This window comes from Cryptomeria japonica, chromosome 5 (assembly GCF_030272615.1).
Source record: "Cryptomeria japonica chromosome 5, Sugi_1.0, whole genome shotgun sequence".
Taxonomy (NCBI): Eukaryota; Viridiplantae; Streptophyta; class Pinopsida; order Cupressales; family Cupressaceae; genus Cryptomeria; species Cryptomeria japonica.
This window is the reverse complement of record NC_081409.1, coordinates 857,601,828-857,617,026: the sequence shown is the minus strand read 5'-3', so window position 1 is coordinate 857,617,026 and position 15,199 is coordinate 857,601,828. Positions and strand designations below refer to the sequence as shown.

At 33.2% G+C, this 15,199-nt stretch overlaps 1 pseudogene; it reads left to right on the top strand.

Annotated features, from left to right (window-relative positions):
• The first annotated feature begins 5,763 nt into the window (after positions 1–5,763).
• LOC131043790 (protein SRC2 homolog) lies at positions 5,764–6,703 on the top strand (annotated as a pseudogene).
• Positions 6,704–15,199: the final 8,496 nt, after the last annotated feature.

Here is a 15,199-nt window from a genome sequence, read left to right as displayed (position 1 = left end):
CTACGCTATTGTTTAATTTAATTTATACGTTGTTTTCTGAGGAATGCTAGGCTATGTGAACACCTAGGTTACCGAAGGAATCTCGTTCTCAAATTAAAAATAACATTTTACGCCAGTATTTTGAGCAAAGTAAGCGACTGGTGCAAGTCAATGCTGAAACAAACAACAATATAGCCTATCATGACGAACTCACTAAATTTTTTAACGGAATGAAGAAGTTAACAGTATTCTTATCTCGATTATAAACCATCATGTTTTGTCACGTTTCAATTAACTAACATATATATCTTAATTATGTTGAACCCCGACTCTTATTAAGTCTCAACCCTAATTGAATGATGATTAAATTGTAACTTTAGTAAAATCATTTATGAATCCTAATAGTAATCAAACTATAGCCATAAATTTGAACCCTAATTAAATTGTAATACAAATCAAACCCTATTCTTAATTATGCCTTACTAGAATTGAACATTAACCATCACCACAATCCTAATTGAATCCTATGTAAACCCTAAATATGAACCCTAAATAAGTCCTAGCCTTAAACATACCCTAAGATTAATTGCACTTGAACACTTACCATAATCCTAGTGAACTCTAAACCTATCCATAAACCTCAATTTAATTGTAACCATGATTTAATTGTAATCCTACATTATGAAACTATAACGATAAATCTAATTGTTAATTAAATGATAAACCTGATTTCAACTCTAAAAGTAACCCTTACCCTAATTACATCTAAACCAAGCATAAATAAATTCTAATCACAACTAAATTGTAGCTCTAACACTAATTGAATCATAACCCTAATTTAAAAAGTAACATTTATTCTAATTGTAACACTAAGTGTAATCCTAAGCGTAACCCTACAAATAAAACTAATAGAAATTCTAATTGTAACCTTATTCGTAACCCTAATTAAACCATAAATCCAATTATATCATAACCTAATTTTAACCCTAACTGTAAGTGAAACCTAACCATAAGTGAACTCTAACCATATGTGAACTCTTACTATAAGTGAACACCAACGACAATTAGAATCTAATTAGTGATTATAACATCATTTAACAAAATACTCCAATTTAACTTGTTGGTTTTAGCTATTTATAAATTTTAGAGAAATCTTGTACGACCAATGCAACTACTGTTCTTTGCGATTGGGGCCACATTGCCATTTCTATTTTATGATGTTGATGAAAAATTAAACAATGAGATTCTTTTCTACCACGTATGATTTCCACGCCTCATAATTCTAGATGTTTAATTTGGCCAACCTTAAACCACACACACTAGCAACATATTAAGCTTAGAGAATCTTAGATAGCTCTGAGTGTTTAACACTTTTAAGCCTAGAAGTGTATTCTTAGTGTGACTACACACCTTAAGCAACATATTAATCCTAGAAAATGTCAGTCAACTCTGAGTGTTTAACACTTTTAAGCCTTGAAGTGTAAGTTTACTGTGTGTGATTTAAGTTGTTTTGTTTACTTTGCTTATTATATGATGCATTTATTATTGTAATTGCTTTACATGGTTTATATGTTTTCTTAAACGAATTTTTACCACATAGTGGCATTGTTTGATATGTAGCAAAAATCAATGCCATATCACATTTCGAAGTATTAACAAACACAATGATACTTAATATATTCCAATACATCATATGGAGTATTGGTTTTGTCTAATATTTAGCTTACGTCCATGTTTGTGAGTACTACATAATTCAAGATACATGATTATTTTAGGAATCCAATTCAGTTCAAAGTGATGGAAAATTAAGCGCTAGTCCAGTACTTTAAATGTAGTTTTCTTTGTCTAATATTTGTTTTACATCCATTTTTGTGAGTACTATATAATTCTAGATACATTATTATCTTAGGATTCTGATTCACTTCAAAGTGATGGAAAATATTAACACTAAAATTGGCATATTTGTATCAATTCCCACTTAATTTAGTGCCTATTTTGAGAAAATTCTTACTAATATTATATATCAACAAATATATTTTTTATGAATTGGAAACACCATAAGTCTAAGCTATAGTGAGATCTAATCAACCTAATTTGTGGTAGTTGTAACAAGGGATGCAATGCCCCAAGTTCCTACAATAGTGTGATAAGGGTATAGTAGATAAATGTAGAGATGAAGATAGAGTGGGGAGGAAGAGGGAGAGATATATATGGAGAAATAGAGAGAGGTAGAGGGATATATAAAAATAGATGAATAGAGATAAAGAGATAGGCAGATAGAGAGGAAGATGTAGAGGGAGAGGCAATGATAGGGAGAAACATGGTGTGTGTGTGTGTGTGTGTGTGTGTGTGTGTGTGTGTGTGTGTGTGTGTGTGTGTGTGTGTGTGTGTGTGTGTGTGTGTGTGTGTGAGAGAGAGAGAGAGAGAGAGAGAGAGAGAGAGAGAGAGAGAGAGAGAGAGAGAGAGAGAGAGAGAGAGAGAGAGAGAGAGAGAGAGAGAGAGAGAGAGAGAGAGAGAGAGAGAGAGAACTAACTTAAGGGATGTGTGTAATATGTCAACACCTTCACCCATAAATATATATTAAAATAGGATATTTTGGGTACATAAAATAAAGTCACATCATGCACATTCAATTGACCTTATACATCAACTATCAAATTTTTAATATTGAGGCTTTAACATAATGGAAACTAATATATTCTTTGATAGGATTTAGAAGTATATATGTGCCCTTGATTTGAAAAATTTAGCCTGAACCTTCTCTGTGGTCTTCAACTATGAACTTTTTCTCTTCTCTAACAACTTTTCTTCTGTATACCTAGATTGGATAGTACTCAAAATAATAACTCAATCTTTACTATGAAGAGTGGGAATCCATGTCTTGTTTTCATGGTGGTCAGTACTTGCAGACAAATTCAATTTTATTTTAACAAAAGTGAAGAGATAGTAAGAAAAAGTAAAAAAAGGGTTAAGTATGTGACCTTATGAATGTAAGTATTGACCCAATTCTCTAGATGTGGATGCTCTATATGAATTTTCCACCTTGATTCTCTAAAATGGTTGAGATATTTTTTATTTTATACAACATCATATAATTCAAACTTAATATTACATGCTTGAGTTGAGATGCAATGACTAGTTGTAGTCAACTGGGCTCATGCCTATAATTAAATTTGATTTTGGAATGTGGGAGTAATGACTACTCTATAAACTTAAACTAGATTTGTTGTTTCCTTAGTCATCTTAGTCGAAGATTAAAACAAAAATAATAAAAAAAGGACTAAATTCAAAGCAATAAAAAATAAAGACTCAAATTCAATTGCCAACAATTGAATACAAATATACCATTTGAATTCTAATTTATTATAATATATAATAACAAAATAAAATAAATAAAAAACATCGAGATTATCATCTCAACTATTTTAACTTATCAAGTTTAACATCCTATTAAATTATTTTTAGTTGTAAACCAAATTCTTAAATAATAAAAACAACTACAAATACCTACTTAAATCTAAAATGACAAAAGTTCGTACTTTAAAAAATATTTTGTTATAATTCTCCTTGACAATGTCACAGGATATGGGCTCCACCTTGTTGTTATCCCCTTCTATGATGATTAGATGTTGAACAATCATACATTTCCTTTTTTTGTTCCCTTTTACAATTATAAGAAGATTTTTAAATACTATGATGCAGATGGTAGGAAACCCCATAAGTATAAGAAGTAGAGAATGGAAGTCTCTTGAAATTTGCTTGCCTTACACGATAACAAAGAATAATGAATTTCCAGTCAACAAACAATGGGCAAATAGTGTCAAGCTATCCTAAGTGGTGTGCATTGCCACAAGAGAGATAGTTGCTACCTCATAGAAAAATTAATCATTGAACAAGCATAACTTTGTGTACCCTTAATTTGGACTCAATGGTTCACCAAAAAATTATTAATTGGTTGCACTCCCTAAATAAATGATGAATGGCCACCTTAGTGAAATTGGACAAGAGGGACAAGAAGTCACTAATTAGGTGATCTAAAATCCAACTTGGAGGAGAAGATTGAAGGACACAATTGAAAATATTTAAAGAGTTCTCCTACACCTTTAGGAGACTAACAACTAAAACTTTCACTAAAAGAAGACCCTAAAAAGCCATAGAAACTTGAATAAAGTGAATAGTTTAAAAGCCAATATTAATTTTAAAATATATATTGATGGTTACTCATCTAACTACTAAAAATTAAAATATAAGTATATAACATTTAAAATAAAGATGAATAGTGTCTTTTCCAAAAGTAAAATTAAATACTACAAAAAAATATGGTTTTCTTATTGTAGATTAATTAACAAACACAATTGAATGAAAGATGTGGCCCATGAGCACCACTAGCATTGGGCCACCCTTAAATAGCATAGACTAAGCATTGACTAGTGTATGATGTTCATCTTCGTTGCCTTTTGGTCAATCCATTTATGTTCAGTCCATTTTCATTCATAAATATCTGTGCCGCCATATTTTCGAAAAAAAATTCAAATTAATTTCATACGTCACATTAGTACCGAATTAGGATGGCCACACAAGTTTTGCAGCTTTTGAATTGTTTAAAATACTAAAATTTTGAACATCATAATAAATACATTATTATGTGATATTTTATGTTTACAGTCATAGATTTAACTTCTATATAATAATTTAGATTAAGTTATTATATACAAGTTAAATCTATAACTAAATATAAAATACCATATAATCTTAATTTTGTTTCATGGTGCAATTTTTTTAATTTTAAATCAATCAAATAAAGTTGCAAAGATTTGTGTGACTATAGGAATTTGGTAAGTGAAGGGACATACAAAATTCATTTGTAAAAGTTTTCATAAATTTTCTAGCATGGATATTTATGGATGGAAATGGAGGAGCAAAATGACAACCGAATTTTCAGTGGGTCCCACATCAACAACACACTAGTCAATGGTTAGTGTGTGCTATTTAAGCCAACCCCTAGCAGTGAAGTTAGATTTGTATGTATGTCTTCATGTGATTTTTATTTTTATTTTTATTGTAGAAGACTTGAATGCCATCTAGATTCCTACAATATGAACTTTATCATTAAAGCAGGTGTCTTTCAACCTTTACATGTTAGAAAGAAACCAATGAAACATCACTCGTACTAACTCTTAGATTGATAGATAGACTTTGGTTTATGGAATAGATAGATTTTGGTTTATGGGGTAATCAGCTTGGAGGTAACTTTTTCTATTAATATCCACCTAATAAATTGAGAAAACATCGCGTTAGGAATGGAAACAAAGGCAATATATAAATATTGAAAATAATGAAGGCAAAAAGCAGAAACCAAGTGGAAACGAAACCCACGCCGTCGAGTCTACATTTTCCTTCTTGAAAACAGAAAAATAATCCCGAAAAGTACGTATTATCCACACAAAACGTGCAAAAGGAGAAGTAAGTAATCCCGTCCGCAACCTTGTATAAACCAAAAGTATAAAATATCGAATCATGGTGTGAGCCTGAGGTGAGTATGCCATTCGAATCTATACAAAGATTTAAAGCGTTCACATAAACTTCCAGAAAATATTATAGTTTAGTACTTTTGTCCCACCAAAAGAAACAGATTTGAGCATCTTCGATTTAATTTTTGTAACGATTAAGATATCTCAATTCAGCGAGCGACCAGACTATTAGAAAGTTCGATCTAAAAAACGAAGAAGTTTTAAGTTCTATCTAAAAAACAGACAAGTTTTTACTCAAATCCCCGAATTGAGAATGTCAGGGAACCCAAGGCTTGTAGATGTGGATCTCACAGTCATCTCTGCAAAAGATTTGAAAAACGTGAACTGGCGATACGGCGATGTGCGTCCCTATGCCGTTGTTTGGGTGGAGGCGGACAAGAAGATTTCGAGTCAGGTGGACCATGAGGGCGACACGAAGCCTTTATGGAACGAGAAGCTCACCATACCCCTCACAAGGCCGCTGCAGGTTGCCGAGCTGAGCATCGATATTGTCCATGAAAATGCCTCCGAGCTCACCAAGCCCCTCATCGGAACCGCCCGTCTTCGACTCACAGAAATCCTGAACGAAGTGGGCTTCGATCAGAGGCAAGAACTTACCCTCAAATTGAAGCCCCCGTCCGGGCGCCCCCAGGGTAAGCTCGAGATCGCGGTCTGTCTGAGGGAAAAAACGATGGGCCGAGCAGTACCACCCTTATCCGCAGCCCTACGGCACAAGGGACTATGACCCTGCCCCTTATCCATCCCAGCAATACCCATATGATGCTCGCCCTCCTCCACAGCAATACCCATGTGCATATGGTGCTAAACCTCCATCGCAGCAATACCCTTATGCTAGTAACCCTCCTTCAGGGTACCCTAGTGGACCTTATGGGAACCCTTATCCACATGAGGCACCAGTTTCGTATGTGGGTTCTTCTGGGTATGGCAGTAGACCTTCTTATGGCGAGACTGAGAAGCCCAAGAGCAGTAAATACGGACTTCGGACTGGTTTGGCGGTGGGAGCTGTGGCTGGGGTTTTGGGTGGCTTGGCTCTCGCCGAGGGAGCTGACTATGTGGAGGATAAGATTGCTGAAGATGTTGCAGAGAAGATTGAGGACGATTACGCGGATCAGGGTGGTTATGATGATTACGATGGTGGTGATGACTACTGAAAAAGAGTCTTCAATGCAAGAAATGACTTCTTCAATACAAGTAATGGCTTTTTAGTGTTGGTGTGAGTTTTACTTTGATCCATTGCAATTTTCTTTCTGTATCAAAACAATGTTGTGATAATTTTGGATTTCAATAAATTTTGCAGTTGCTTCCTGAATGTCGTCACTAATATATAGTATTCGTATTTGAAGTAGAGTTGAGTGTCTCTTGAATACAACGATTATGGTGTACTCCTATATGTAGGTTGAAAGAGAACTCATTTGATATCGTAGATTATGAGAGAAAATTAATTAATTAATAAATTATTATTTTCCTTAAGCTCCTTCTTATCTATACTTGAATTTAGATTATATGCATTCACTTCTTTGACTCTGATTTTCAGAATAGGTTATTGTGGAGACTTGTTTTGGTATTAATTAATATACAATACACTTGGATCTCATCTTCCATACCTTAGTCTCTAAGCATTTGAACTATTTGTGGGTTTTGTAGATCTCATCTTTCATATGGATTCTATTTCTTGTACATGAATTTAGTGTATCATTTAAAAATTTATAAAAAGAAACAAACATAAGAGTATTAGCAAATATATCAGCTATTCATGAAAATGTATGTATCTTGATTATCACTTAGAAGAGCACAATAATAGTGTGAGGCAATACCAAATTCATCTTCTTTTGAACAATAACTTCATGAAATTAAAGGTACTTCCCTACAGATTGAAATTAAACTTTGATGGGTAGTCTAAGGGGAACTTAGGTCGGGCAAATGGGGGTGGAGTCGTCAGGGATCTAAAGGGAAACCTAGTGTTGGGCTATGTAGTTAACCTTGGCATTCAAATTTCCAATTTTAAGGAAGTGCCAATGAAACTCTATGGGATATCAATAGCCAAGGACAAAGGTTACCAAAGAATTATTATAGAGGGTGACTCAAACAATGTCATCATGATGATTCAAGATAAAGCAATGCCAAGCTAGGGTACTAAAGGCCTCATCACCAAATGCTAATGTTTCCTAGCCACATTTGGTTATGTAAGACTGAATCACACCCTAAGAGAGGGGAACAAGTCTGTAGATAGAATGGCTAACTTTGGTCCCTTCTCCAATGAGTTGAAAATCTAGATGACAAATTGCATGATGACATTTGTGCCACAATACAACTACACATAAATTCCAATGATGCATAACAATCTAAATATCACTTTTTTATTTTATTTTTTCCATCTTGTAGTTCAATCATTTAATGAATCTGAGGTAGCTTATTAAATCCGTTAAAAGCAACACTTCTCCCAATACCACCTTTTATTGATATTTTTTGAAAGCTCATTTAAGGAACCCTTTCGCAATCACTGTTATTGGTTTCACTATGGGGATTGATCTCATCCAAACTAACCCAAATAAGTGTGACAATATTAGGTAGAATTGAAGCCTATGGTTGAAAATTGACAGAGGTAACTTGGTGTCCTATGTTGAGGGCAGAAAGTGTTTTAACCCCTTTCTCTCAAAGTAGTTTTCTTGCTCCTAGAATGAGAATGAAGTTAAATTTGGGGGAGTTGATTTTTATGATGTATATGTAGCCTATTACTACAACTACTGGTCTTACTGTGGAAGTGGTGACCTTCCCTAAGAATCCAAAAGGGAATTACAAAGTTGACTTCAAGAGGCTCATTAAGCTAGATGAAAAAGTTGCTCATTTGCAAAGCAACTTTAACAAGGAAGACCTTCCTAATATTTGGAAGGAGGTATCACTACTCTTAGTGAAATACATTACTTAGGATGGAAGTTTTAAATGGTTTTAATTCCAACTCTTCCCCATGCTTAACCATTTCATCTTTGGTGTGAAAATGAACTTCCCTTACTGGATTTTCTCATCCATTTCCCAATCTGATGTTGTTTCTAAAGCCAAAAATGTCATCCCCCTACATTAAGGTTTAATCTTGATGCTCTATAATTTTCACATGACTATGACCCCTACTAGTAGGCCCTCCAATAGCTCTTATGGTTCCCTCCCTTTTCCCACTCAAGTTGTAGAACTTTCTGGAATCCTAGATAGTGAGTATACCCCTAGTGCGAAGAGATAAAAACTCCCTTGCTGCTCCCCACCCCCCGCCCCTCCCATCAAAGAAATTGTTGCCAAAGAGCCAAATGCAAATGAGATTACTTCCAAGGATTTTCGTTCCTCTTGGTGCATGGGCTTTGAGTGGACAAAAAAAAACCCTAATGTAAAATCTATTTCCACTTTAAAGCCTTTTTTGGGTTCCCCTCCTCCCTCCCCTATTAATTCCCCACAAAAGTACAATTTAATAGATTTAGCAAAAAATAAAAAAGAATTATGCAATGCATACAATATATAGGAAGCCATTATCTATTAACTCCTTGCCCAACACAATGTTGCTAAGAAGAAAATCAATAGGTTGGAGGTGTTGGCTGAGGTTGATGCTAGATCCTCCAATTGGGAAAATGAAGAAAAAATATGTGAGGGTCTGGTTGGCAACCAATGATCTCACATAGAAGCTTGAGGTATGGGACATGATGGAGGATGAAATTAAGATTCTTATTGAAAAGGTCAAACATGAGGATGGTATGAGGTTGACGTCTAGGGTCATTGCAAAAATTTATGACAATAACTCTAAAGAGGAAGTTGGATAATATGGTAGCCCTGAACATGGAAATGACTAGGAAATATTTTGCTTCTTTGTAAGCCATCTAAGAAGTGTTTGAAAAAAGGAAAATGAAGAAGAAGCACCACATGGAATTGTGTTCTGCTAGTACATCACAATGTATGTACTATATCCATGATCGAGGCTCTAACAAAATATTATCTTTCTTTGAGAAGGTGAAAGTGCTTAGCTAGGATTGGCAAGTTGAAAAAAAGCCAACTAGGTAGACCATTGGTTCATGTCATTGGTTGGTGTTTTTTATTTCTTTTGGTGTCTTTTAGTTGTTGGTTTAGTTCTCTATTGTTAGTTGGTTCTTGTTGTCCATTGGTGTTTGGTTCCTTTTCATCAGTTGGTTCTTTTATTGGGTATTTGCACCTCTCATGAAACCCCTAGTTTCAATGCTATGGTTATTATATCCTCTAACATTTTTATCTCATTAGAACTTTATGAAATAAAATATAACTCTTTTAATTAGAGTGTAGTTAAATCATGCAAATAAATAATTTATAAAGAAGATTTATCTATAAAAGGTTTAGGCTTCAAAGTTATTTGTATAAGACTATTGAGGTTGAAACTCCTACTAAAGAAATATTTCTTATGAGAAAAAATGGTTTGGACAACACAAATGTAGAAATCTCAACTTTAATTGATTCTCACTGATCGCTGATTAGAAATATTATAAGTGCCCAAAGTGCTACAATATTCATATCTCCCTATTTATGATCATTAGTTAATCAAAACATATTTAATGCACAAACATTACATTACGCCTCATTATGTAGAGGAGTTTAAAAATTACAAATGTCATTCTAGAACATAAGTTGAATTTCTAATTTTCCCAAAATTGTAAATCTTATCTCTATCCTTGTTGGTAGAAATTACTAAAACCTTTTAACAAATCCTTCAGATAATAATAATAATAATTTCATGTCTTTAAGGCTATTTGAAATGTTTCCTTAACATATGATGTTAAACATTTTCTATATTTGATTCCTTTGTTTGAAGTCAGCATGTTTATGTCAATTAAGAATAGTACGAATATTTATAAGAAATGTAAAATCGAAGGAAAAATATGGAAAAAATATAATAATAGTTTGAGAATATCTATTTTTGATTTAAAGACTATTTTAAATTTTGATATTTATGCGAGTTATGTCGAGAGGCATCTACAATGACATCAAAATGTCTGTAAACAAAATTTCATTTTTGAAACAATTTGACATGCAAATGACGGGTAAATGCATGAAATATGTCATGTTTCAGGTTTTGTGGAGGTGTTATTTTATTACTCTAAATAAAATAGAACCCTTGCCACTTGCCTCCAACTAGATTCACAACTTTTTGCATGCAGCAGTTTAATCGATTTGTATATCTCATGTTTAGTATTTTAAAAGAGCATTTATTTTACAATGATTTTTTTCTATTATAAGATATCTCTCCACATATTTTACATTTTATTTTTTAATATAAGTTTACTAGTGTTATAATCTGTTATATAAAGACAAAGATGCTGAAATCTATATATCACTACTTGTTTTTATAAAGAAATTTAAAAATACAATACTAAAATGACCATCAAATTTTCGATTTACACCTGTTACAGCTCCCAGCGAATACAAATGCGTACCCATTACCAATTAAATAAAATTAGTAACTATATCCTTTCCTGGACCGTTCTCATTAAGTTATGTACTCTCTTGCAGTCTTAGACTGCATTGTACCATTTTTATTACAATTTTTTTTAAGTAGAAGGAAAACTACAACCTCAAGTGATGAGAGGAAAACCACACGCAAGCCCTTCTTATAGATTGTAGCGGTATTACTTTTTTCATGGTTTTCTAAACCTTTCTTCAATGTCGCGGCAATATTAACACAGTGCCAATCATTCATCCACGGAAACTAACTTCATCTTTCTCAGGAATTTACTTTTACTTTTTGGAACCAAGAGGATTTTTAATATATCTCTCTTTGTCTGTTCTGTTTATGGACAAAACTAACAAAGTATTTGTTATTTTCGATTTACTTGAATAATGTATTTGTGTCTTGTTTCACTTCACGCTTCAGAATTAGTAAATACTTTTTCAGTCGAAGGATTTCTAGATTCAATGTAGGCTAAAGCTAAGATGGTCAACAAAAAAACTCTTTAAAGATATGTAGTATTTGCAAGTTGAAGATCAACAACTATTACAAGCGTCTGAGTAACAAAAGCATCCATCGTAAAGTTCAAAATAGTACTGGTTATATACTCATAAACTTTAGAGGCTGTCAAGGCGGTAAAGGTTAAAAGGCTGCTGATAAGATTAATTGGTATTGGAATACGAACTCTATAATTGTACGCACAAGATCTAAGCAGATTGCCAAGGCTTTAGAATCTGTAAAGAAGATATGAATTTAAATGGAACATCTATATTTATATTGTCTGTAGAGAAATCAAATTAGAGGAGGTGTTGATCATCTTGCAGAAGTATGTACGTGTTGTGGTATGTGTCTGAAAGGAAGTCTAAGTGCAGAATAATGCTTCTAAATGCTAAATCTAATAGAAGAGGTGATGCAGAAATTTCTTACAAACTTTAAACAATTGCAAATTAAATAAACACGTCTAAAATCAGATTTCACAAATAAAACCACAACACCAGATTTCTGTGGGAAAACCCTTTCGGGGAAAAACCCACACTCCAAAATCCGACTCAATTATATTATTCATCAACATCAACAGTTACAATACAATGTATAGAGCCAATGCTCTTCAAGAGTAGCTACAATAGAGATTTCAAGAATAGTTCCAGCAGCATAACAACACCTTCAACTTGTCTCTCACAAAACCAGTAAGGCATCAACATATTTATAGAACTCATCACAAAGAGGTATGTGCACATGGTTTCCAAAACCAACTTCAAAGCACAAGAGGTAAGTTATGTCACAAGAAACATCTTTCTAATCCATTGACATGTTGCACATACCAGCTTCTAAAGCAACAACACCTATCTCTTCCATAATGGTCATCTTGCCAAATTCAATGTAAACTATACAACATAGAAGCTACCATGAACAAATAGGTGCCTTCCTTACATCACACCACTTGATAAAAGTGAACTCAAAACATAAATACAAACTACTAAAATATAACTCTCCATGATTCTTCCACTGAACTAGAAACCGCCATAATCATAATAGAAAATTTATCATAAACTCAACATAGCAACATATGACACTAGTTATCAAACCTTAAGGACTTCCAAAATGGAAAAATAAAACAAATAATTAAATTAGCAAGTTTGGACTCTAAGGTTGAGACACCTTAATCTCAATACTGCCAATATCAAAGCGCTAAAAGAAGATAAGAAATATCACACCCACATGATTGTAAGTGGCAATCAAAATGTAGTCCAATTTGTTAACTGTGTATCCCAAGTGTGGGATTTTATCTTAGATTTTTTAAACATACCAATAATAATAATATTTAGATGGAATGGCATGATCAAAAAAATTTCGTGTTGTGGTTACTTAACACTAACAGACAATATCCTTGACAATGTAAGAAAGACAATTATACTTTCCCTTATATTCTCAAAGTCTATGGTACTCTAGAAGCTAAGCACAATGGTTGGGAGCTTCATGATTTTATTGTCAGAACTGGGTTTCAGGCAGATGTCAAGGCTATGTATGCTAAATTTGGGAGAATTGAAGATGCATGTAGTCTTTATTAGTAATATAAACTGTATATTTACTAGTTTCAAAAAGGTCTAAGTACTTTGAAGTACAAGTTTCATGCATGAAACAATGATAAATAAATTACACATGACAAAAAATGAATTATAGACATTCAAAAGTTGTGTACTAAGAAGACTATTATGTTCTATTAATAAATATAGTATAAGTAAAATAAAGTATAATGTAATATGATAATAAAATATAGATATAATACGGGCTCATTTGGATGTGTAATGGTTAAGGTGTAGAATTATTGTTGTTGTCAGTAATGTTTAAAATTTTATTAGGCTATCATGATAGCAAGCTTTATGCCCTCACTAGTCTAATGTGTTCGACAATTTGAACCTTTGCAGTGATGTTGCTAGCATTCATACCCAGTAATGATATTATAGGCATTCATATCTATGTATCTATGTTCTATGCCCTCATTAGGCTTATGTTCTCATGAATGTTCTTGTGGAGTACGTGTCCCTATTGGGCTATTGTGCTTTTAGATATGGACTATTAACATGAATGTTGTGCATTCAAGTTCAGGATGAGGTCCCTCATTTGTGGCCTCACCTAATGCATGTTTGGCTAAAAATATTACATTCACCAATCTAAAGAAATAAAAATAAATATAAATGTAATATAATATTATTAAAAAAGAAAAAAATGATGGTGGGAATAAGAATGCCCATACCTTGAAATTATACAATATAAGGGATTATGGCCCTACTCCTACCTCTTATCCATCCCACTAATACCAATATGTTTCTAACCCTCCTTCACACCAATACTCATGTGCATATGGTGTTAACCCTACTCCAAAGAAACACCCTTAAGCTAGTAATCATCCTTCAAGGTAACATAGTGAGGCCTATGGTAAACCTTATCTACATGAGGCCTTTGTTTCATATGAGGATTCTTATGGATGTGGCAATGCACCTAGTTATTGGAAGACTCCAAATTCAAGGAGTAGTAAGTATGGACTCGGTATTAGTTTGGTGGTGGTTGCTATGGCAAGGGTTTTGGGTGGTTTGGTTTTTATTGATGGAGTTTATTATATCATGTATAATACTATTAATGATGTTGTACTAAAGATTGAGTGTGACTATGTTGTTAAGTGTGATTATGATGATTATGATGGTGATGGAGCCTGCAAGAAAATAGTGTTCAATACAACAAATACCCTTTTAGTGCTAGGGAAAATTTTACTTCTGATCCATTGTATTTTTCTTTTTCATCAAAGAAATGTTGTGAGAATTTCGGATTTTAATAAATTTTGCAGTCTCTTACTACTAGAAATTAATTATCTGTTAATGCCATCTCAATATTTAGTATTTGAGATTCCTTTATGGTAAGCTCATTCTATTTTTAACTTGAATTTAGATTATAAGAGAAACAATAGTTGGAAATGATGAATGTGGTGGAAGAAAGTGTCAAATTGGTGATGTGAAAATTTCAGCTCCTCGCATCAACTGTCTTGTCACTACTCACAAACACTTGCATCTAAAGATTTACCCCCATATCACTTGTCAAAACTCCCTATCTAGAGGACTATCATGATTATAGAGATGTAGATATTGCTAGTTTCACTAGTGTTGCCAAAAAATTAGTTAACTTATATCTATTTGTGTAGTATTGTAAATTGTGTCCAATTACAATATCACACTCTATTTGGGCACCTAATTTAATATGATTTCTCTTAGATCACTTTAAGCCCATTTGCGCCTTATTCTACCATATAATATAATTATAAAACTTAAATTTTAATTGTCATCAAATATTACTCTACAAACTAGGTCCTATGTTCTAGATCCCAATAAGCTACCACCCCTCTTTCTCATTTTTTATGTGGACATAGGAACCCATCACCCTAGTCACTTTCAAAGGGACCCAAATTCATCTAAGAGAAGGTAAATTTTTTTCATATATCAAATTGAATGATTACATGAATATATATAAGATTTAAATAGAGGAGAATCGCAACAGCAAAAATAGGAACAAAATTGGTGGACATTCAACTAGTGGACAATAGAATATGAATGTAAAGCTAGCACTCCCACTATTACATTGTTCTTGAAAAAGTACCAAGGAAAACCCCTTAAGTCTTACATCTCAAAACTTTCTTGATACATATATTTGAGAATACAGTTTCTTGAAGAAAGAAATCTAGAATCAAGTC